The 24,072-nt window shown below is 37.0% G+C and overlaps 1 long non-coding RNA gene across 4 annotated transcripts in view; it reads left to right on the top strand.

Moving 5' to 3' along the window:
* The first annotated feature begins 8,162 nt into the window (after nucleotides 1-8,162).
* LOC120755196 (uncharacterized) overlaps nucleotides 8,163-24,072 on the top strand; it is a 73,492-nt gene continuing 57,582 nt past the window's right edge. For all 4 annotated transcript variants that reach the window (XR_005701679.2, XR_005701678.2, XR_009208045.1 and 1 more), the window contains exons 1-2: nucleotides 8,163-8,253; nucleotides 9,340-9,496. This is a non-coding gene — a long non-coding RNA (uncharacterized LOC120755196). The remainder of the gene's footprint in view (nucleotides 8,254-9,339; nucleotides 9,497-24,072) is intronic.

Below are 24,072 nucleotides of genomic sequence, written 5' to 3'. Positions count from 1 at the left end.
AATTTAGTGCCCAGCTGTCACATGGAAAACCTCAAATGTGAACATTTATAAGTTTTCCATCTTTCACTGATGCCTCAATATTTGATTAAAAAAGCTTATTTTGGTGTAAGATGATCAACAATATACAGAGCAAGAGAAGTATAGTAGGTAAAGGCATGTAAATGCTGTAGTATTAGCTCATTTATTGATTCCATTTTTCCAAGTGAAAGCAGTTGAAGGATATAATGGATTATGGAGTCTGCCTGTGTTCAGAAGGTCACCTTTATATTATTTTCAGATATTGCACTAGTAATTTTACAGTACAAACTTACCTAAGAAGAGGAAAGAGCTGAATTATTTATGAACTTGGTATACAGAAGACCTACCCATCATCAGAGACAGGTTTCATGTCACTGCCATTTATTAGGACATACTGTTCCATGAAGAATTTGTTTATTATACAGCTGCACATGAGTCTGATTTTCTTGATTTCTTTATGGTGCATAGGAGGATTGAAGGCAGAGAGAATGCAAGGATGCATTCTGTTCTCCAGGTATTAGTTATGTCTCAAGAAAAATTTAGACTATTGTGAAACCCAGCAAGTAGGAAGATAGCAATAGAAACCATGGTTAGTAGAGAAATGTCTAATGAATCATCAGGCTGGGCATCAGCAAGATTTATGGCTGAAATGAAAAAAGTAAAAAAGGTATAAAGATTTTTCACTCTTATACTAATAAACTGTCAATTAAATATATACACCATAGGATGTCTTCGGGATGTAGTGCACTGGTAGGGGAGAGACAAGGAATAGGAATGAATAGATGGGAAGGTAAGGAAATACCACAAAATTGAGGAAGAGAATAATCCTGTATATTTTATTTTTATTTTCTTGGAGAGAGAAAATATTATATTCAAACTGCATTCCTTGCCAGCACGTTGGTACAGATCTCATTCTTGCTATCTCATCTGACTTGTTTTGCATTTGAAACAGATCACTTTCAAATTCCTTACAAAAAATAAGAATAAACATTTCTTCATTTGTAAAGTGTTGTTTGTTAACTCCGGTGAAGTTGCTAATTCAGAGCTGGTTTAACTAAAAATGGTGTAATTTACAAAAGACTTAATGTGATTCCTCAATAAAAAGGAATTTAATTTCACAAGTATTCTGAAAGCTGGGCTGTACCTCTTGTGTGGTGGGGCAGACATAAAGTAAGCAGAAGCAGATTTGTTTCAGAAAACCAAGGGCTTTGTTACACGACTGTTTTGCTTAAATCTTAGGGTCAAATTGTTACTGACAACCATCTCACATTTCTGGTATCTCCCATGGAGATGTTGTCAGTTCAAATAATTAGTTCCTTGTCTCCTTTCTAGTCCTCTTCCCCGTTTTGGTTCTGCATCTGTTTTCCTCCGTATGTCTTATCTGGGCAACTGCTGGCCTTTCTTTTATCTTTTCCTTCTCCTATTTTTATAAAATGCTTGATGGATGGGTCATTGCTTATATGAACCCTTGTAATAATTTCTGAATCTACTGTAAGTTTATGTGCTCTGTAACAAAATAGTTCTTTGACTCATTTTTCCTATTTCTGCCCTTTCAAGGTAAGCCTTAATCTTGTTCTTTTTTTATTACAGTAAAGCTCTTCTCAACCTGTTGACTTTTGAAGAGAAATTAATTCCTTTCTTTTTGATACTAACATCAAAAATAAAAACAAAATCCCCTTTGAAATCTGAAGATATAACTGTGAGACATAGATTGAGTCTCATTTGAGAAGCAGTAAAGATAAGGAAGGGAGCTGGCTTCATACTGTGAGGAGAAGGAATTTTAATGCTTACTTACACAATCCTTCTTACACCTAACAGCTTGGACACTTTTGTGATATCTTTCAAAACAACAATTGCCATAGAAGGAAAAAGCTAGCTTGCAGACAATACCTTCTGTGACCTCAACACCCAAAACCTAGCCCAGAAAACAAATGTTTCTTTACTACTCAGATGTTCTCAGCAGAATCCCAGAAATTAGCCAGGAACTTATGCTGAGGGCCAATGTCCTTTGGGGAAAAAAATCTTGTATTTCAGAAATCTGAGACATGTTCTGCCGACAAAATTAATGATGTTACAAAACATTATTATAATTACTCATGCAGAACTTTATTGATGCAGTATGTTCTGAAAGTTCCCATCATATTATTCATAATTGTCTTCTTTCGAAGAGCAATGAAATGTTCTGACTATACAGTTTCTCTTCTGGGAAGGAGTATTTTGTGTTTTGCAAGTTTTGTTTGTTTTTTTTTTTTTTAAATTATTTATGCACTTAACAATAACACAAAAGGATAATTGTGGTCTAGAATTGCTGAAGTGTGCCAGCTGGGATGAGCTGCTTTACTTATTAGGGCTGTCTACACTGCAGAGAAATATATTTTGAAGTGCAAAGAGGTTCTGATGTATTTCAGTGCATTTACACTCTGTAAGCAATCCCAGCAGAGCTTTATCAATCTGTTCATAACACTACAGTTTTTATATTCCATTATGAAGTCTGAGAAATCAGACATGGGGGTTCTGTCTTGTCTTAGAGGTTTATGCATTCATATAAAGCCCTATCCTCTCATCCCTCTTTTGTTTGTAGTGGGTTTTTTTTAAGATTTATGTGGCTTTAGCTGTGGTTAGAGGGAGCCTAGTTTGATCAAAATGTTGCATTTTCTAGATTTTTTTCCTAGATTTTTCTCAGCTTTAGAATTTTTTTTTATTATTATTTTTTTTTTTGCCTAGAGGGAAAACATAAGCCTGGAATGAAAACATCACCTGTTTTTTCCAGAGTCTGAGGCAGAGGTGTACTAAAGACAGTGTTAGATGCGAGCATTCTTTATGGTGCACTAAACCAGCAATAACTGACTAACTAGTCTCCCTCTGTTGATAAAGGCATTAATACTTTTTTTGGAGAACCTGTCTCTCTCTTAGCTAGAGCTGTGGAGTTGCTGTGGTTTTGTTTTGCTTTGTTTTGTGGACACATATCTATCCCACTCAAACCCATGGTATTTTTTTAAGACTATATGATAGTTGTCTCATTCTAGGGTATTTCTCTTCACTCCCAATAATTTAGCACCTGAGTGTCACAATACTTTTTGTGAATGTTTCTTACAGTTACATTTTTATAATGAAGGGAATACTAGTCCTGTGTTAGACAGAGAACTAGAGTGTAATGGGTCTGGTTACAATTACAGATTACAGAACAGCTCTGAGATCCTCAGATATCTCTACTAAATTGTCTTATGGAAAAATGCAGCATAAAGCTATTAGAAATACCAGCTGGGCTCTTGGAAATGCTACAGGTGTCTTGTTATAGCCCTACTGCAGTACTCATTAGCACTGTTTCTCAAGTGAAGATATCTAGTATAGCTTCAGGAGTTTGAATGGCTCAGCCCAGTGCTGTCCTGAAAGAATGTGCAGTGGGAATACCCCTAGTGGCTCTGGTTCTGTGGAAGATCAAGGTATACAGGGTGTGGACTCTCCTTTGGAATGAGTTTGCAACATGGAGAAGGAGAGCAAATTGACTAAGAGCCCAGACCCACTCCAAAATAACAAATTAGCACTCTAGACTCAGCTTGAATGATTTGCCCAAAATTACCCAAGGATTTTTAGGAGTTCAGTTCCCTCTCCTCTACCCAAGCCCTAAAGACACACATACTAGAACACTGCTTTTACTACATTCTCTGTTCCTTACTCTCCGTGTAGTATATTACTAATCATATTGCTGTGTGGTTCTTTGGGCTTTTGTGGTTTCCTAGTGTTAACAGGATTGTCTGAAAAGAGAAACAATGCCAGGATTTTCAAGAATTCCAGCAAGGACACAGGGGAGTTGGATGGAACATTTCCTCTGTTGTATGTCATGGAGTTTAATGCTCAGCTTTGATGGTCTGGTGTCCAGGCTCCACATTTGCCATTCAGTGTAGTGAAGCAATAATCTGGTTCAGATTCCAGCTACAGTCTGAAAATTTTAGCATTTTTCCAAAATTACAGGAATGTAGAAAAATAGCATTGGAAGCAGCCTCAAGAAACCATTTAGGCTGTCCCCCTGACAAAATCTGTTTGTTCCGTAATCTTTCTGACAGAGTTAGAAATTACTAGGTAATAGCCTGAAACAAAATTAATCATATAAAAAATCTGATCTACATTCTAGGTGAAATTTGCCCTTATGCAGAAGCCAGCAGAAAGCATCCAATTTTCTCTCCTAATGTTACATTAAGATTTAGGCTGTCACAATCCTTTATAGTCAATGTGGGTGGGCAGTTGCTGGCAAAGAAGGCTCAGATCCAGAAAGGAATGAATCTCTAGTGGGAATGAGCCTTTTACCTCTCAGTCCACAATGTGGTGTGCTTGACTTAGTAGTTTTCTTCTAATGGATTAAACTTGCTTTACCTCATACATCCCATAAATCATGTATTTCCTCATTGCTGTCAGTATAACAAGTCAAACTGAGGTTAATGTATGAATGATTAGCCTTTAGCTGGCCATAGGATGGAGAACTATGATTCAGAGCTGCTCAGGCTCCTGGATTTTAAAGTAAAATACCAATACTCTCAAGTTTCCTTGCTTCATCTAATGAGAATTCTCTAGAAGAGCTAAGAACATATAATTCCAGAAAGTGCATGCTGCAAATGAGCTTGAGCTGTTTTGTGAAAAATGAAGAACTGCTCTTTTTAATGCCTGTTTGGCTCTGTGCTTTCTTATTTTAAGGACTTTATGTGGGGGTTGCAGGTATATGATAATAACTATTCATTGTACATATTTGAACTTTAAAGAGTACTGATAACTTTATAATAATAATAAAAAAGCTGTATGAAGAATTTTAAAGGAATTACGGGAATAGAGGCTGATAAGAATATTTATGAGTCACTCCTATACCTTTGAAAATTCAATTCATACCAGCTGAGGGTCTCCACATTTCCCTTTCTCTGAAGAGCATGAGGATAAACTGGCAGCAAAATTGCTATGTCTCTAGTAGTCTTTGTGTCCCAAGAACATGCAGAGATGGTGGATGTTCTTCTTCACCATGAATATGCATTTACATTTCTATCAGAGATAAGGTACAATATTTGGGTGGGGAAGTACAGCAACTGTACTGTTTATTTAAAGTCATACCAGCTTGGAGTGTACATAAAGTCATACCAGCTTGGAGTGTACAAAATGCCAGATTTTATAGTAGTGTAAAGAAATCCCAACAGGATTTTAAATAATTACATTTCATTCTTTGGAGGCAGAAAAAGCATCCTTCCTAAAGATTTGGAAGTCTGAGAAAGGATGTAATTTTTATTTTACTTAACCCCTTAGAGATCTCTCTAAACTGTATTTCTAATATTAAAATCTCTTTTTTAGGTAGTACGCACAAATGATGAAATGCAGTTGTCACAGTGGAGCAATTTAGACAAAGAACCACCTGCTTGTCTTGGAATAGTTATGTTGTGCCTTCCCCCAAAATTATTTGTTACTTTAATGCTGTAGGCATGGTGAGTTAGGGAGGTTTCCCTAAAGGGATGTCACAGGCATTATTTTGTTTCAGTGTGAAGTGGATGGAAGGCAGCTGTGGTGAATGGCAGTAAATTAATGTTAGTATTTCTAGCAAATATTTTCAAGTAAAGCATTCTTTAATATGCTTGGAGAAATGCAGGCGAGAGCTTCTCGATTTCTTTGTGGCACAGATCTACCTCAAGGGGAAAGGAACAAGTCCAGTTACTGTAACACCTGTTCCATTTTATAAGCTCAGGGAGGGCTGGAAAGAAAAGTTGTCTAGAGTTTCAAGCAGTCATTTTAGCCTAGATTTCTATTCAGAACTACATAGACTACATAGAAATTATGACAATGCCTGGAAGCTGATGAGAAAAAAGAATCACCAATGTGAAATCATTACCCCTTGGTTAAATAATTCTTCGGAAATAGATTATGTTCCACATGCTGGATGCTTTGCCTTTTTAATGTTTGTGTTTTATTATTTGTTGAAGCTCCTGCACTATTGCAAAGTGACTATAGAGTTTCCTGAGACTGTGATCTCTGCTCACCAGAGTATAAGACCCTGCATACTTTTCCTGTGATATAAAGAGAGGAGCTATAAATACTCAGAAGCTAACATTATGGTGAGGCTTGTAAGGTATTGCTATGATGGGAATTTAGATCATACAGTCTGGTGGGACTTTTTGGAAAAGAATACAGCCAGTTAAAAGTTGACATTTATCCTTTTTTTCTCGTTCACATCACTGAACTGCAAGATTAGACACATATCCCCAAATCATTCATGTCTGGAACATCAAAGTCACATTCCTATATTAGGTAACCTCTGGATTTTTCCAATCAACAACCTCCAGATGTAGAATCTTTCCTGAGAATTCTCAGGGGAGTCAAAATTGCAAGTTTGGTGGTTTGGTTTTGTTTTGATGTGTAAGGTTGTATTATCCGGCCTCTAAGTATAGGAGGCTGTTGCTAAAACAGTAAAGTCTGGTGGGGCAGTGTGGGGTAAGGTGCACTTTGGCACTGAAAATGCTGGGAATGATTGGCAGCAGGGGTATGGCTTCTCTGTAATGAAAAGAGCATGCATGCAAGGATTCATTTACAGATTAATTTGCCAAATCTCTTCTGATTAAATATTTCCTCACTAAACCTTTTGTCCATCTGTTTCTCTGGAAGTCTTTAAATATTACAGGTTTCACTTTAAAATAGCCAGTGAGCTGGTTTCTTGTCCATATGTAAGTTTCTAGAAGGAAGAGAACATACTGATCATTTACAAGTGCTATATCTGGTCTGTTTCTTCAAGTCTCCCTACCTTGCATAGTTTAAAAGCACAGAAATCAAAGAATATTTCATATGTAAATCATTAGTGAAAAGAAATAAAGAGTAGTAAGAAATTAAATAGTCAATCGGAATTTGTCTTCCTTTTTCATAAGGAAGACAAAAGTACTTATGGCACTCTTGCATAGAATAGACTTAAAATATGATGGAATTCCTTTGATTCTTTTTTACTCAAGCTGGGCAGTAATGCAGGTTTCTTAGACTCATAATTAGCTTCAGGCAGTGAAAAGCTAACCACTCCAGGTGGAATAAATGCAATATCAAGAAATGAAATTATTTCTGGCATGCTAAGATTATATTTAGCATTGGATTGACAGTTAGTTTTGACTTCTAGACATATTTTATCAATTTTTTTTTTATCCTCATCTTTGCAGGTAATTTATAAAGCACGGTACTGATGTGACAAAAGAATGCAGAAAAATACCGATAATGTGGCATTTAGTAATACATTAAAATAAAATATAGATGTCTGTGCACTTTAAGTAATTAAAAGTAATTTATTTACACCTTTTTGCATTGTATTTAGATTATTTTCTAGTTTTAATTTGTGAGGGAACAGAAATAAATTATCAGAATTTTTTAATCAGCATCATGAGCCAGTATCAGTTCCTTCATCATTGGCATTATTTAAATTTTCCAGGTTACCTGTAGTGCCTATGTTGAAGTAATGCACATTTTGTCTGAACCACGTGCAGGAGAACTGAATGCGATTTTTGCACTTTCCAAAATAAACTGGATAAACTTGAAAAAGCAGAGACACTAGTATTGACTGTAATATTACACTATTGAGGTCAGGAGGGGTTGACTGTGCGTTTTTCTGAAATGGAGATCAATTTTTTTTTATTTTCCAACACAGTTCTTATAATTGAGGTTTTAAGTTTCCTGTTCTCTCCTGAGCGTATTGAAATCCTTTGCCTCAGTCCCTCAGTATCATTTTTTCACCCAAGAGATAAATCACACTGGAAAAGAGTAAAGTGGGAAGAAAAGTGGAAGAGGGCACATGACTGCTGGCCACAGGGTCTCCTGCAAAGACGCTCTCTGCTCTTCCCTCCCTCCTTTCAATACAGAGAAGGTGCAGTGCTCAGCTCAGAGGCTGCCTGCTGACAAGGTGAGAGAGCATCATGAGACATTTATTCCCACCTCACAGAAGAATTTTAAATTTCCAAGGTAGTGCAAAGCTCCTAGTACTTTGTCATTTAAACCCTGACGGTGCGGGGTGAGAGCACAAGAGTCTGTTCTGCCATCAGCCCCACAGCTGTTCCTCCCACTCGGGTGTTTTCAATCTCTCTAAAAACGACCCCTCACAGCTAATTACCTGCTGGGAGGACACCATTCTTTCCACTCACACAGGGAGAAGTCATAGGCTTTGGAGAAGGAGCTGGGGTGTGGCTGGACAGGGCAGAAAAGAAAGAAAGTGAATGTATTTTACAATGGATATTACTGGTAAGGAGGTTTAAAAATCAAGCTAAGTGCTTGGGATGGGATGCTAAAGCATTTTTTCAAGTATTCATATCTCACAAAAAAAAAAAAAAAGATCTTTGTTTGTTTTATGAGTGTGCACTGGTATAAATAGAATTATTCCAAAGTAACATTGTTTGAAAAACTGATGTAATTATTTTACTTATTTTTCAGAATTTGGGCTGGAGGATTTCAGTGAGTTATCAATATGTTATCCAAATTTGAAAAATTCTTTCCTGTATGTTCCCTTCCCCTTCAAATTTTGCAGAAGAAAAAATGACTAAGATGAATCATTGGAAATATTTAGATTTGTAATTTTGCCCACCTTCCCTTAAAAAGAAAGCCTTCCTTTTTAAGAAGGAATCATGAACTGTCTAAAGGTAAATTCTTGCTTCATGCTCAGGTCCAAAATTTTACATAAAGAAGCAACTATGTTTGCTTTTCTGTTTAGTTGACTATATATGTGTCCATAAGCGTGCTATTATAGTTAGTATGTCATAAAATTCTTGAGGCTGTGGTGAACAGATGAAGAGCTTAGTAAATTGATCTCATTTTTCAGGCAGCTGAACATCTAAGTATTGTGAAACTGCATATTCAAGTCATTCTGTTTGTATGAAGATACACTGATCCTGAGAGATGTAATTAAAAACATACTATACATATTTAGTTTTTGAAAAACAGTATCAGAATCTCTCGTGTTGTCTGCCACAATGGTTTACACTTCTAGCCAAATTAAATATGCTCCAGCTTTGAAGTTTCCTTGTTACCTCCATTTCTTCATATTTCTGTTTGCTGGCACAGGTGGGAATTTGTGCAGTATGTTTCTGGTAGGCTTTTGGTGGAACACCAGTAATCTGCATGACTAGCATTCCCCCTAACTTGTCTCAAAGCAGGACAACTACAAAGAAGTAAAGATAAAACAAACGGGCATAAGAGCACACCCTGCAGTACCTCTAGCTCTACTATTCCTGTAGATCCTGTCTACCCTGCATTTTTAAGAGTGGGATGCTAAGATGAGGCTATGATTGTGGGAGCTGTGCAGGTGCTCATTTCTGTTCTCTCTGCATGTAGGTAATGAAGCTGACCCATTAAGAACTTATTAAGAACCCCTCTGTCAGGCCAGCAGCCTCTCTCCAGGAGTGGCAAATAGATGCTGCCAGAGCTTGTGCACCTGGCCCCTAACTACAAATCACTCCCCTTTGTGCTGCCGACTCAATTGGATTAAGAGGTAACTATACATTCTATTTTTTGTCTTCATAATAGATTCCAAATTTAGCTTTGGCGAAAGACTTCATTTGCTGTTTTTCCTAACCAAAACCAAAGGTAAATCATGTTTGTTGTGGCAGGAATTGGATCCACTGTAGGTTTTGCGTGTTTAGAAGTTGCCTGCTGAATTACATCTTTCTGCGTGTAGCCTGACATGATTTCTGTTGTGGGTTTAGAGGATTTTAAATAGAAATTCTACATGGAAAACATACTTTATTGCCAACACACACATGCTTTCTGAATCACTTGAAAGTTTTATGTAAAAGTGCATGTTTCACTTCTCAGGCTGCAGATATTTTCATATCTACTTGTGTTAATCAATTTAAATGAAGAATGATTGTCAAGTTGGTTGTGAATCGCCCTTAAGCTGTCAAGCTAGTTGTTCTTGCCAGTGTTTAGCCATGAAAGTTTTCAGGCCCAAATTGATTACCCGGTTTATGTGCTCAACCCAGCTCAGTCATAGGCAGGGATTTGTTAGTTTTGTCTGAGTTTATGAGTTCTAAATTAATTTTTAATATCTGTAACTAAATCAGTCAGTGTTATCACTAACAAAAATCTGGAGCTGAAGGAATCTGAATTCTCCATAAATAATGTTTATGCACTCTCAGCTTGTTCCATTTCTTACTTTTTGTTCTGTGAACTTCTTTTGTCTCTCTTACAGTTTATTTCTTTTGCATTCTGCTTCCTAATCACTTTAATATTCCCACCCTTCTATTTTTCACTTTATTTTTATCTGTATTTGGTTACTTATCCTCTTTTCTGTCTTACTGCAGAACTGAGCATCCATAGAAGCAAGGAATGGTTAATGGCTGCATTTCTTTACCTTTTTTTTACCCTCTGCTCTGGTTTCTCCTGCTGTAACTTGGTGTGGATGCTTATGTATATCAGAACCTTGTTAATGTGATAAAATGTACTGGCTTGCTGCAAAAGCTCAGGATCAGCTTTCCATAGTCCCAGTTGGTTTTCATGGAAGAACAAGTTCTGGCTCTGGCACTGCTTTCCTATGATCCCTGCTGATATATGGATCCAGCATGGTGAGATTCCAGTGCAATTTACAAGAAAAGTGCCTTTGATCAGAAAACTGGCACAACAGAAGCTGCTTAGAAGAGTTCTCTTCTAATCCCATGTCTCTGGTTAGTCAGTAATTATTAGATCCAGCAGATAGCCTGGCCTTGGGGATATTTTGTGGTAAAGAGATCAGACTTTTCCCAGATTAGGGATATGCATGAAATGATACTCATTGGAAAATTAATTTCTCTTGTATTGTAAATATGGCTTTCTTTCCTTCTCCCTGACTCCAGCAACAGTGGCTGGTTTTGGAAGAATTATGTCAGCTCAAGAACCAGATTGTTACATTGCTTTGCATTCTGTCTGATCTTTGAGTAGCTCTTAGTTAAAGAGGTTGATTCTTTCTAGCACAAGTAACTATTGAGGGAAAAGATGATACTGCAATCAGGAGAACTGTGTGAAATGGACTACGTCCCTGATGACAAGCAGCTTTTAAGAAATGTCATGTGTTAAAAATAACCTGATAGCAGAACAAAGATTCTCTGGAACATAATTCCATGGAATGTCTTGATTTTTCATTTCTAACAGATGGAACTGCATCTGGTAGTGTAATATAAGTGGTCCCATTCTAAAGAATGGGAAATTGAGATAGTGAGTGCAGGCCTGTCACTTGACAGAATATCTTGGGGAAAAGAGCTATGTGACTTGAATAAATTTAAACAATTTCTGATTATGACTACCAGAACAACACCACCTTTCCCTTGAAGGGTGTCCAGATTGGTCTACTACTCATGCTAGGGTTTTAAATCTTAACAATTTTCAAGTTATGTTTATAAAATTTATTTTAAAAATTGTTCCATTTAAGCTTCAATGTTTTAGTTGATATCCTCTTGTTTCATCACAGCTAAGTTTAACCATTTACAAACATTGCCAGCCAGTTATTTCCATTTCTAGTCAAAGCTCACATTTTCCTGTCATGTCAATGGTGACAGGTGCCATCTTTTCCATATTCATTTTGAAATCATTTGACCACGAAGTCTGATTTTCATAAGGAATATTTGCCTGCAACAAATGTCAGATAGACCTAATAATGCTTTTATTCTATATTTTCCTCTCAGCTTCATTTTGTCAAGCTAGCCGGATAAGTGTTATTTCAGTTGTAATTAGACCAGTACAAATTCTGTCCTATCATTTATATTCTCTCGTGAATACTAGAGGAAAAGAGCGTTAGACAGACATGGAGCAGTGAGGGCTGGCTGCTCCCATAGAGAGGGTGAGTCAGGAGATGAGGGTGATTAGGCAGACTGAGCACCCAAGTGAGGGGAACAGAGGGCGAACACAGCCTTGGGGTGGCCAGGCAGGGCCAGGCTGTTGGGCGCAGGGCTGGGTAAGCAGGGCTCAGGATGAGGCAGGGGCTGGGCTGCACTGCAGCAGGAGGTGCAGCTCAGATCGGGGGCTGATGGCAGAGGCTCAGCTGAAAAGCAGCTCCCCGGGGAAGGGGCTTTGGCCCAGGCTGTGCAGGCAGGGAAGGGTGGGGGCCAGCCTGGACAGGCTGCAGCTGCACTCCCTGCCTTGGCCCCCAGCCCAGACAAGCCTCCAGGACGGACCCTCCTAGGGCCCTTGTATATGCTTTGCAGTCTTTAAACTTGTAAGAGCTGTTGAATGCTGATATATTTGCTTATTCCATTCTCTGGTAAGGTTTCTAAATATACTTAGAATCTTGGGGGTTTTTTTTCTCTAATTTACTGGAGGCTAAAATCTTTGCCAGAATCCTGTAAGTTGTTATATATATTCATTGGGACCTGGACTTCTCTGTTTTCTCTCTTCCAAGTTCATTGCTAATATTTTCCTGTTGCACTGATACTTGAAGCACTGTCACCTGAAGTATGACCCACGCCAAATGACAGATGTAATTTATTTTTTGTTTATTCTGCGCTGTTCCATTTTATTGATATTTAGTAGGGGTGTCTGGGGAAATGTCACCAGCCGTGCAGAGTAACAAAGCCATGATGCAGGATTTGTTTTCTGCCTCATGTCCTGTTTAGTTCCATGAAATGCCTTTCTTGTAGCAAAGCTGTCTTAAAAATGCTGTGACCACAACTCTCCTTGCTTCAGGTCTGACAGAGAAAGTGTTTTTGTAGAACTTTGTAAATTGAATGTCTGAATTAATTCAGGGTTAAAGCAGCCCATCAAGAGAGAAGACTTTACTTTTTCTAACCCTGTACTTTTTAGGCTTTTAATTATACTAGTTATTCTGGCATAAATAAGTGTGAGTAAGAAAATGAGGTGCATGTGGGAAGGCTGTGAGCACCAGGGAAGGCTCTGAAGCTGGCATTTCAACTCTCTACCTGCTGGGTGCCTGGGTCATTAATTTTGAAGCATTTAGTGCCAGTACCAGTTCAAAGTACTCTTTCCATCTACCAACTCTGCCCTTGCTGCTTTCTCTGCGACATGGTGTGCCAACACTTCTGTCAAAATCAACTGGCTTAAGGGGATCAAGGACTGTGTGGAGAGCAGGAATACCTTGTGATGATTTTCCTACTGTTTCCTCTTGTGAAACCATGTGTCTGGAATGTACTACATTAACCATGGAAACATTTCTTGTATGCTCTGCATACAGGACTGTATCAGAGGCCAGTTGTAGATTCTTAATAATATTTCTGATGTGAAAAAAAACCCCCAAAACTGTTTAGGAGAAATGTGAAGAATCAAGCATGAATTCTTCTAACTTAGCTTTCTAAATACTTTTGCTTTTACTTAGTCTGATGTTTTAAGTGTGACTACTATCACATTGCTTACAAAAGTAAATAGTGCAGCAATTAAAACATATTTCTATTCCCTGCTTTTTTTAGCCTTCTCCACAACAGTCGGTATTTGCTGTAACCACAGAACTTGTGTTAAAACAATTTTGATTCTGCCACCTGTCATTCTTATATGGGCCACATAGAAGGAAAAAATAATTCCTTTTTTTCTTGATACAAACATTGTAAATCTTCTGGATTATATTTCTCCTTGTGTAATATAAGGCTGGTAACTCTCTGAGATTGTATTTCTTGTGCAGAGTAAGACAGAATCATACCCTGCCACAGAACAACAAATTCACCATATTTTACGCATATTTACTTGTGGCATAAATTCTCATGCTGTCTGTTAAGAAGCTGATTCATTAAGGCTATAAGTTTCTTTAAAGACGGTCATTTGGAAGCTTTCAGTAATTCAGTGCACAGCAGTTGATACAATTGTCAGTTCTTTTATCTGAATAAACATTTTATGACTACAAGGGTGAGACAAATGGGGATTTCGTCCTGCCGTTCCAAGTTCCTTTGCTGTTGTTGGCTACCTGCCAGAGCAGCATGGAGTAAACATGCAAGATTTTTCTCCTTATTCCTGGCATTTGATAAAAGTGGCTCCAAAGTGATTTTTGCAGCTACAAAGCATTTGATGACCCGCTGGAATTCCTCCATTTGTATGCAGCGGCCTATAGAATTCTTAATGGAAAATCAGTATGGATTTACTTAGACTTTGTTGGTGAGGGTGATTATTGCCTGTTAATTTTACTCTGACCTTATCTAAACATTTTAAAAGGTCAACATAAAATAAAATCTACTACAGTAAAGCAAATCTATTTCATGTTTCTACTACATGCATAAATCGTTTTCTTAGTGCATGACTAAAATAATTTGTCCTGCCATAAAGATTAGCTAGCTTTATGCTTTTCAGCTTTTGGAGTATTTTTAGAGCTGAAGCATTATAGAAAAACATTTGAGAAAATGAATCTGGGAATGAGTTGTGCAGCTCTGTCCTGAGTTGATGTCAGTGAAGTTTTGAAGAAGTTTGCTTAACAATTGAGTCTTGATCCCTGGGCTGTAAGCATGGAAAGGGTATATGAAAGTTTCTGGGCTTAGTTGGAGCCCTGACTGTGTTTGAAAACAATGAACTGTTTCTCTGTCTCTCTGCATGGATGGTACTTTAATTATAGCGTTTCCAAAATATATGAACTTCAAAAAATGCCTTAAAGTATCATTGGTGATCTATTACATTGTTATATCCTAGATTTTAAGGAATGATGGCATTGAAGGACAATTTTGATGTAGATTTTTCCAGAAAGTGTGTGCTCCTCTTTTCTAGTCATTGCTTACTGGAATTAAGTGAAATTAATATAGGTATTTAAAATGCGTTTCCTAGACCCATGTTTTGGATGGTGATAGAGATGGATTTCAAAATGAGTAATTGTGTGTTTCAGAAAGCACCTTAACTGAAATGGAACTGTAAATGTTATGCTGCAGAATTTTTTATTTTGGTTATGTTTGCATGACTGAATCTAGCAGACTGCCCCCACTTGGTCTCCTGTCACACTGTTCTCAGAAGAGCTCAATCCTACATCCCAGGTATTTTTAGTCTCCAAGTTATATTAGTCTTGATTTCCTAGTTAGATTTATTCCCAGAAGGTAAGTTGTTTCTGTACCACCAACTTCTAACATACATACTCTAAGCCATCACTGAGAAGTGGGTTCTTCACTTATGCAAGTATCAATGTGCCTTCTGCAAAAATGGGGCTGCAGAGAGGTGATAAATATGTTGGTTTGGATTTCAGTTGAAGATCAAAGCTTAATAAAGCAGGCAGTTAGAATGACTGTTAGAAAAAAAGTTCTCAAGTCTTTACCCTCCTGCCCTTCCCTTAAATCAAGTAACATCTGCTACTAGGTTTGTACTGTCACTCCTGAGTTCTGCCTTGGGGTAAAAATGACAAGTAGAATGATAAAACACATCCACAAGTTCATCCTTGACAAAAATCACTAATTACAGGATGATTGAGAAACTACTGTCAGCCTGGTTCTGTGTTCATTATCCAATCTTTTGTCGCTTTGTTATTCATCTTTGGGAGTGGGTTTCTCTGTGTAAAGCCCACCCGCATTCATACAGCATTTCACAGTTTCAAGAAATCAGAGAATAGGAGAATCTATTATATCTGTTCAACAATTGAAATTTGGTATTTTTGCTCTTGTAAGCTGAGATCACTTCCTAAGTTGGCATTGCCTCATTCATTGAACCTTGGGTAACCTTCCTTCTTAATTAACTTTGAGAAAGCATGTAAGTGTAAGCCTACAGATTAATTTTTATTTCTGTGTGTACTTTACTGTCTGCCAGAAGAAACATTTAATTTCCTGGTGACAGGAAGTCCTCTTTGAGCAAAGAATCCCATTCTTTCTGCTGTTATTATGAGGTCCAATACTTAATTACTTTCTGAAATGTGAACAAACAAGGAATCTGAATTTGAACGAAATAAATACATAGATGAAATATTGTCAGTCACCAGATTGTATTCATTGCACAAACACAATAATCTGGACTGAAGGGCAAGTAGCATAGACAGAATTTGTAAAATACTGTCTTGAAGAGTCATAAGTGTCTCTTATACTTCCAAAAGAGATAAACCATCTCAGAAGCATTTGCAAGTTTAAGCATATTAAAGCTTCCAAAGAGTTGCTGTTTGTCAGTAGGTGTCTGATGTCTCTTGACTTCTGGCAAAGTGTAAAATTGGAGGCTGGCTCTGTGTCAACTTCTGCTGACGGAATCTGCCATAGCTTCCTATAGATAGTAGTCCATAAAACCTCTGTAATATAAGCTCTTGCCCAATAAAAAGTGAAATCCCTTCCTGCCTGTGCCAACTACGACAATCTAGCGATATGAGCCAGCTCTAAGCTTTGCCTTTTGCTCTTAATAAAGGTTCATGTCTCATCCTTCATTTGTTGGGGGCTCCCAGAGCTTGCCTTGCTGCTTATACTCTGCTTGTCTGCTTTGTTGGCACTTGGATTACGTAAGATTTTAGGCCAACAACTTCTAAGAAACACAAAAATTTTAATAGTTTGAAGTAGAATGTTAAGCTTTTCAGTATGAGGTTGCAACTTTTTTACTGATGTATCTTTCTTCTAGAGAAATCCTATTTCTCAGTCAAAAGTAATTTCTTTCCCTTTCTTTTCCCTAATTGTGCTTTTATGCAGAAGTTATATTAAGTAGCAATGATGAATTCAAGCAAAACATGAAACTAATTTTATTGTACTCTTAGAACAACTGGAATCCTCCTTAGAGACAAATGCTAATTGAATGAGTGTTACATTTTAAGCCTCAGCTCTTTTCCATGGTTTTTTTCCTTTGAAAAATTTTCTTTTTATCTCAATGCCTAAACATGGATGACTAAAAGACTAAGTTTTTATTCTTTGGCCTGAATATAAAACTATTTTTCACATATTGTTTTTTCTGAAAAGCACTACAAAACAAATTAAAGGAAACAGTGCCTCAACTGGAGTAATCTCAAGAAACTGCTATTGGCTGAGGAACTGACATAGTGGGTTGATCTCTGTAAATGTCAGTGGGAGCTTATGTTGAATGCAACAAAGGGGCTGCAGTGCCATGGGGAATAGACATTAACAGAATGCAGAGGAAAAGACAGGTTGTGGCAGAAGGTCCATGAAAACATGAAAATGATGTACTGGTGATTAATCAGATCTTGAGCATAAGTGCCTTTTTGTTAGCATCAGGAGTTTGTTTTAAGCTGTTCGGCATCAGTAGGTAATGTGTCTACTCTGGCACTTTCTTGGCACACAAAAAATAAAGTGGAAAATTGTAGATGCAATATTAGCAAATTTTTGCTTTATTCATGCTTTATCATTTACCATCTGCTTTGTAACTGCCCACTGTTAATGGGCTGAATTTGATTTTAAGTAGAAAAAACAACAAAAAAATGTTCCCATGTAGCTTTTGGCTGCCCCTGTTGGGAGTTGGTAGGCCAATACTCATGAACATGACACACTGCCCTCTCAGATTCAAGACAACAGGTTTTTATTGCTCATGTGGATCCAAGTGAATTATCGAAATACCAAATATGAATAATTTATTCATCTGGGTTAATAAGAAGTTAGGGGACTAACTGATTTGAAAGAAATGCTGGATTTTTAAAGATAAGACTTCAAAGGTAGAATTGATGGTATTATATAAATGTTAAATATAGGTAAAAAAAAGTGAATCCTGTTGAACTGTCTGATGAAAGAGGATGTTGCCTAAATTACTTAGTACAGAGAGGCAAGTTATATGTTATCTCAGAGAGAATTCCTGTGCAGTGCTTTAACATGAGTTCCTGAAATCCACTTGAATAGTATAGAGCAAAATGCACATGATTTCAGCAGATTTTTAAATAGTTATTTTAAGCATTTCTTCACTTGAATGTGTTTGTATTAGCCATTCCTTTGGATGCATTCAGAAAGAGGTATTGTTCACCCTTGTGCTTCTGAAGTACAGTGTGGCTTTAAATGCTCCATTAAATCAGTGGAGGAATACATTCTTTGTTTCTACAATGCACAATGAAAGAAATCAAAGCTTTTTATGTTTTTTTGTTTGTTTGGTTTGGTTTGGTCTGGTCTGATTTTTGGGGATTTTTTTTTGTGGAAATGGAACAACAAAGAGAACTTACCTGTGTGCGTGTCCAGTCTTGAATGGCCAATGAAAAACATGTTGTCAGTCATGGAGGCAGCTGGTCATTGGTAATCATTGTGTTGCAAATTTCTCATTTTGATGCACAGAATTATTTTTCTACAGTTCACTGTAGTCAAAGGCCTTATTTCTGGACTGAAGAGTTGAGGCTGATTCAGTTTGAAATATCTAATATTTATTCCTTTGCTATTTAAGTAAATTGTAAAAACTGGATGCCCGACTTCCAAGTGTGCTGTGATAAAGATAGATTAGCCTGAAGTGGCTTTACTGAAAAGAGAAATCAAATCAGTACCACCTCATTTTGATCTCCTATTATGTTATGCATTCTGGTCACATTTCGAGGGTTTCACTGAAAAATTAACTTATATTTTTACTGTTCAGAAGTAGGCAATAAAATTTTAATGATATTGTAGAAGTTATAAGTATAATAATGATCTAGAAATTCCATTATTGCACAGGAGAGTCTGAATGTCTGCTTCTAGGTCCAACTAAAAATTAAAGTTTCTATCATAGGTCTCCTTAAGCCAGTAAAGAGAATATAATGAGAAAATGGGTGGATGATAATTAAGATACACTAGATGAGTTAAGTGGAAAAGTAAAATGCCTCATGTAGGAAAAGGCGTCTCTGAAGTACAAAGCATTCTTGGATATCACAGGAGTAATTTTGTTTTACATTCCTGCAATAAATGATTTTCTTTTTTCTTATTGGAGAATTGTTATTAGAGAAATAAGAGTCAAGAAGTTGTTCTGGGGTCTGAAGCCTGAACTACTTAAAGTGGTAGTTCAGTAGTTCGCAAAGTTCAAGGTAAATAGAATAATGTCCTACTTGTGATAAAAGCCTCAGTGTAATGTAGCTATTGTATATTTTAATTTACATTATGAAGGGATTTTCTAAACCACTTCTGGACCTGACCATAACAACATATGAGGTATATGGTACAAAAATGTACCCCAAAATCCCGGTATAGCTGAACATCCAAGCAGTAGATTATTTTTTTGACTACCTGAATTTTTCAGATTCATGTATTTAGGTTGGGTGTCCCCTGAGAAACAGGTTTTCATTGGTATTTCCTGCTTCTAGAATTACTGGAATTTTGAGCCTTCCTCATAGTACATCACAGTTCTGACTAAAAAAATCCCAAACTAGAGAGGTACGAGGGTACAGACAAACAAAAGTAGTATTTAGGCTTTTTAGGCCTTTGCTTAATAAAGACACAGATGACTAGAGGTAAGCAAAACCTCTTGTAGCTCCCAAAATAACAAACTCTTAAGGAAGAGGAGAATGGCGTAGTAGAGTGACAGGTCTTGGTACATGTGGCAGAATAGGCACATGGTCAGCACCTTGTGATCAAGGCTCCAATGTGTAAGGAGCACGTTGGAGGGAGGGCTTGAGGTGGAAGACAACCCAGGCTGAGAAAGGTTTGTCTTTGCTAGTTTAGCAGCACAATGTCCGAGCAGTTATGCTCGATTCTAGTCCTCCCAAAAATTCAGTCTACCCAGGATGTCAGTTTGCCACATTAAAAACAGGGATGGTACATTCTGACCTTGCTGGGCTGCTGTGAGGATAAACTGTAATGAATTTCAGAAATCCATTCGGATGCTACCATGTTGGCTGAACTTTTTAAAAGGTATAAAGAGCAGCGCTGTTCTTGACTAAGTTTAAAAATCATGGATAATGGGATTCACATAGGGAGCTTCCATGGGAAGACCATGAAAATTTGGTTGTGTTTATTGAATCCAATTAACAAAAATGATGCAAAATCATAAAGAACCTAACAAAACCATTCGCATGATAAATATTTTGTAAAATTTGTCAGTATATGACATTTGAGTGAGGATGATTGCAGGGTCAAAAACTGAGGGAAATTAGAGACACTTTTTTCAAGCCAGTTCCCCTGCCCTAATTACATTCATAAAGTTAATCCTGTGTTTAATCTGGATGGATTCTAGATTAACATTTGTTGAATTACATGTAGGATTTAGATCAGAAAAAGATCATCATATGGCTATCAACTATGTATTAACTTTATTAGGATGTATTTCCTCATAAGATCTTGCAGTTCACTGTAGGGCAAGACCTGTAACTAATTCACTATTGTAATTATTAATATATTTTTTGCTTCTTATGATGAACTTTAACCTGATAACAAAACCAGACTATTTAAAAAAAATTTTACACAACAGGAAACCATACAAATGCTTGTAAGATTGCCTTATGAATTCAAAATAAGATCCATTTTTAAAATAAAATTTCTTATCACAATATTTGCCTGTCCATTTCTAGAAATGGATACTTCACCTTTTACAAGCTGTAGTTCATGTTATTTGCTCATCACTGGAAGCATTGGGTCTCCTAAACACAAGAGTTTGTTTTCAACAGCTTATGTTTGGCTTAACCTAATTATTCTTACATGATATTTGGACTTACAGATGTCCAGCTTAGACTTGGCTAATTGTTTTTGTTTCTTTTATGAGTATGGAACAACTTCTTCCCCTCAAAGAATTTAAATAACAATCATAATACCTATTTCATGATATTTTGTTCCTACTAAAATCAGTGACAGAACCCACCAAAATTTTTACTTGTCAAAATATATAGTTGTATTATAATAGCTGATGATTCCTTATTCATTGTATATTTGTGCTAAAATTCTAGGAGTAATTGGTGAATTCATACTGGTTTCCCAGTCTGAGTATTTTTGTGGGGAGTTTTTGTTTCTTTGGTGGATTTTTTTGAAAGAAAAGTCTGGCATGTATTTAGAGATATAGGGAACATGGAGGAAATTAACTGCATAGAGAGATTAAATTGTTAGTGATTTTCATTATTTTAAGAAGTGTGTTGATTCTCATTGTGGATTTAATGTCTGTCACTTTAGTCAGAAAGCTGAGACTGTTTTTCTTGGCATTTCTCCCATGTGAGACCTGATTTTTCATGCGTTTCCAAGCAAAGCTGTCTGGAGCAATTTATTGCATTGTACACATAATCATCATGAGCAGAACTTTCCTCATGACCAAAAGGCTGCCTGCTCTAAGAAAATTGGAACAAGGTGTTGGGCATCATAGAAACACCTGCAAAGAGAAAAACCCATCATAACCAATTAGTCTCATATCAAAGAAACTATTATGTAGGGGGACAGGATGAAGAGTTGGGGAAAAATAAATGTTAACAGATATGACAGTAATTGTTCTGATACATAACAGATTTGTGATAATTACATATTTTTATTTTTTTATATTTGGAAATGCATTCAAGTTTCAAGAAAGAAAGGTAAAAGATGTGAGAGGGGAAATTATTTTTAAGGTTTGGGGTTTTTTTTCCCCCCCACATTTCAGAAGAGATGACCATCAATGAAGTGACTAAGGTCACTAAGTTTTCAACTTGCACAACGTACAGCTGGCTTTTTCAAACATCTTCCCTCAAAATAGTATCTTCTTTTTTTATAGTTCTGCATTTTCAAAGAGCCACAGCAATGTGTGATGGGCAGCAGACAGATGAAAATTCCATTATTTTTATTGCAGCCAAGAGTAGATCTTTGCTGTGTTTTAAATGCAACGCTGCATTCAAGTCCAATGCAGTTCAACGATGCTCTTGGGAGCAGTGTCCTTTTCTGTCACAGCACAGCAGCTCGGCTCTAGCAGTGTGCATTATCACATCTAGGCTTTCATCTAGGTCTTGCTTCTGCCATGGAAAGAGAGAAGAAAATTAAAATTTCTGAGCTGTTCTATCAGAAAAAAGCTTTTCTGTGTTTTTGTAATAGAGCATTAATTTCCGTCAGACTTCCTGGGGCTTTGAGTTGCCCCGCCTGTGCCCTCTTCTTCCCCAAGTCAATGCCAAATGTCCCACAAGGGGCTGGAAGTTAAAAATATTTGCTTATGCAGTAATATCTGGGGGGTTAATTACTGCCTGTAATAAGGGATCAGAACACTCTGAAGTGGTTTAAGTGTTTGAGAAATTTAGCCATTGTTCTCAGTGTTTTACAATAAGAAATAAGGACAAATTGCTGGCAGTACAGTTCTCAGCTTCCTATGGCATCCGAAAAATGAAGAGGTCCAAAAGGAATAGAAAATGTGGAATGCACTGAAAGCTAATGATGTTTTAAACTGTGAAGTCTCAAAGTGCCGCTTGGCATCAAGCAAAATGAAGAGGTAAAAGAATAAGAAGATGCAAAAGGCAAACTCTTTAAATACTACATTTTTTCTTGATTGTATTTTCACTTTCATAAAACTTGACAGTCTGGGTTTTAAGAATTTTGTATTAGTTTTCTAAGTCTCTGTTTTCTAGAAAAGATTTTAAGACTATCTTGATGAAGCAATTTTCAACAAATGGTTCATAATGCTGACGGAATCGTAAAGTTACAGGTAATCCATGCTTCCCAGCACCCCTGCTGCACCAAATAAGTCACCTTCACCGGCCAGTTTGAGGAAGAATTGAAGGTGATGAAGAGGGTTGCACTTTGATTACTTAGAGTTCTTATAGCACAATGAGTTAGAAGTTGGAAATTACTGAAGTGAGGAGTCATTTTAGTCCATAAGTTCCAGGAAAATTAAGTGGAATTAAACTTGAAAAAATTGTAAAATAGGAAATAAAATAAGTATGCAGGGCAGCAGTTTATATTTTCTTTATCAAATTTCTGTATCTGAAATCTTAAAGTAGAATAGCATGAACAGCATCAACTGCAATTTTTTAGCTAACTAATAAAGAAATGCATTTCTCTGTGCAAAATTTTAATAATCATGGTTACTAATGGTAATAGCATTCACAGCTAAAATGTCTTACAATAGGATTCTAATGAAGTTTTTCCTTCTTCCCTGTCTCTTACCACAGCAGTTAATATTACTCTTGGAATTCAGGTACATCAGATAAGCAGTTGGTAGCTTCATGCTGTGCCTGCAAGATTTCTCTTGCATCTGGCTGGAAAAAAAGGGCTGCTATCATTTCACAGGCTTGTATCAGGGCTGTTATCATACCAGTCAGAGCTTAATAAAAATAGAGTATTTTCAACTTGTCCTTTCAGCAGAGAGGATCAGTTACTCATTTTCACAGTAAAATGCCAAATAGAAGGTCCGTTCATGCAGCATTTTTTATGTCCTGTAGCTAGTCCTCTTCGAGTTTGGGCTCTATCAGCAGCCAGGAAACCATTTTACCAAGCTGGTCCAATTTTTATTTGTTGACAAATACTGGGCAGTGTCCTGTAATTCTTGCTGGGTTCCAGTTCCTGGGTGTAGTGTGTTACCAGGGAAGTCATGTCACAGAAAGTCAAAACTGATTTTTGGAAAAAATCCTATATGCTTCCTGCAAGGCTTGAGAGCTACTCTGTTACAGTGTTTTAGGGAATGAGGCTTAGTAGTGTTGAAAAGGAAGAACAGACAACTTTGAATGGTTTGCACATTTGTGGAACCACAGATTTGACACGTAATGTACAAAGAAATTATATTCTGTCTTATTGATCAGCTGTTAATATTTAGCTAGACTGATTTTTCCATAATCCTGACATCCTAGAAACACTGCATTTGGGGTTCTTTATTAAGAACCATGGGACTTGGATTTTGTTTTCTTTCTCCATCTCATCAAGTGTTTTATTACCAGAAACAATATATTTAAAAAAAAAAAAAAGTAGAAGAAAGGAGAAAGCTGGTGTTTCTCCCCCCCCCCCCCCCCCCCCCCCCCCCTCTTTTACTAGAGAAGCTTCTTCACTGGAGAAATCCAAAGCCTTTGGGAATATGGAATATGGTTGCTAGAAGTGCACCTGCTGGTTTACAGCACAGAACTTGCTTTGTGGCGTGTTTTTTTGGGGGGTGAGAAAAGAGGTATTTCAGCTTTATTTTGGCCACTCTGAGCTGCTCAAATAGCTTTAACTCTCTTGCAAAAAAGGTTCAAGGACATTGATTATTTGTAGGAATATGAAATATGTTCTGTATTACCGCTTTTCTTTTGTATGGATAATTAATTTTGAATGATATAGTGGAATCTGTTTTTTTCCCTATTACTGTGCCAAGCTGAAAGAGTCCAAGTTGAAAGAGTACAAATAAAACTGGAACTTG

This window comes from Hirundo rustica, chromosome 7, assembly GCF_015227805.2.
Source record: "Hirundo rustica isolate bHirRus1 chromosome 7, bHirRus1.pri.v3, whole genome shotgun sequence".
Lineage (NCBI taxonomy): Eukaryota > Metazoa > Chordata > Aves > Passeriformes > Hirundinidae > Hirundo > Hirundo rustica.
Note: the sequence above shows the minus strand (reverse complement) of the source record. Positions and strands in the feature narration are given on the sequence as shown.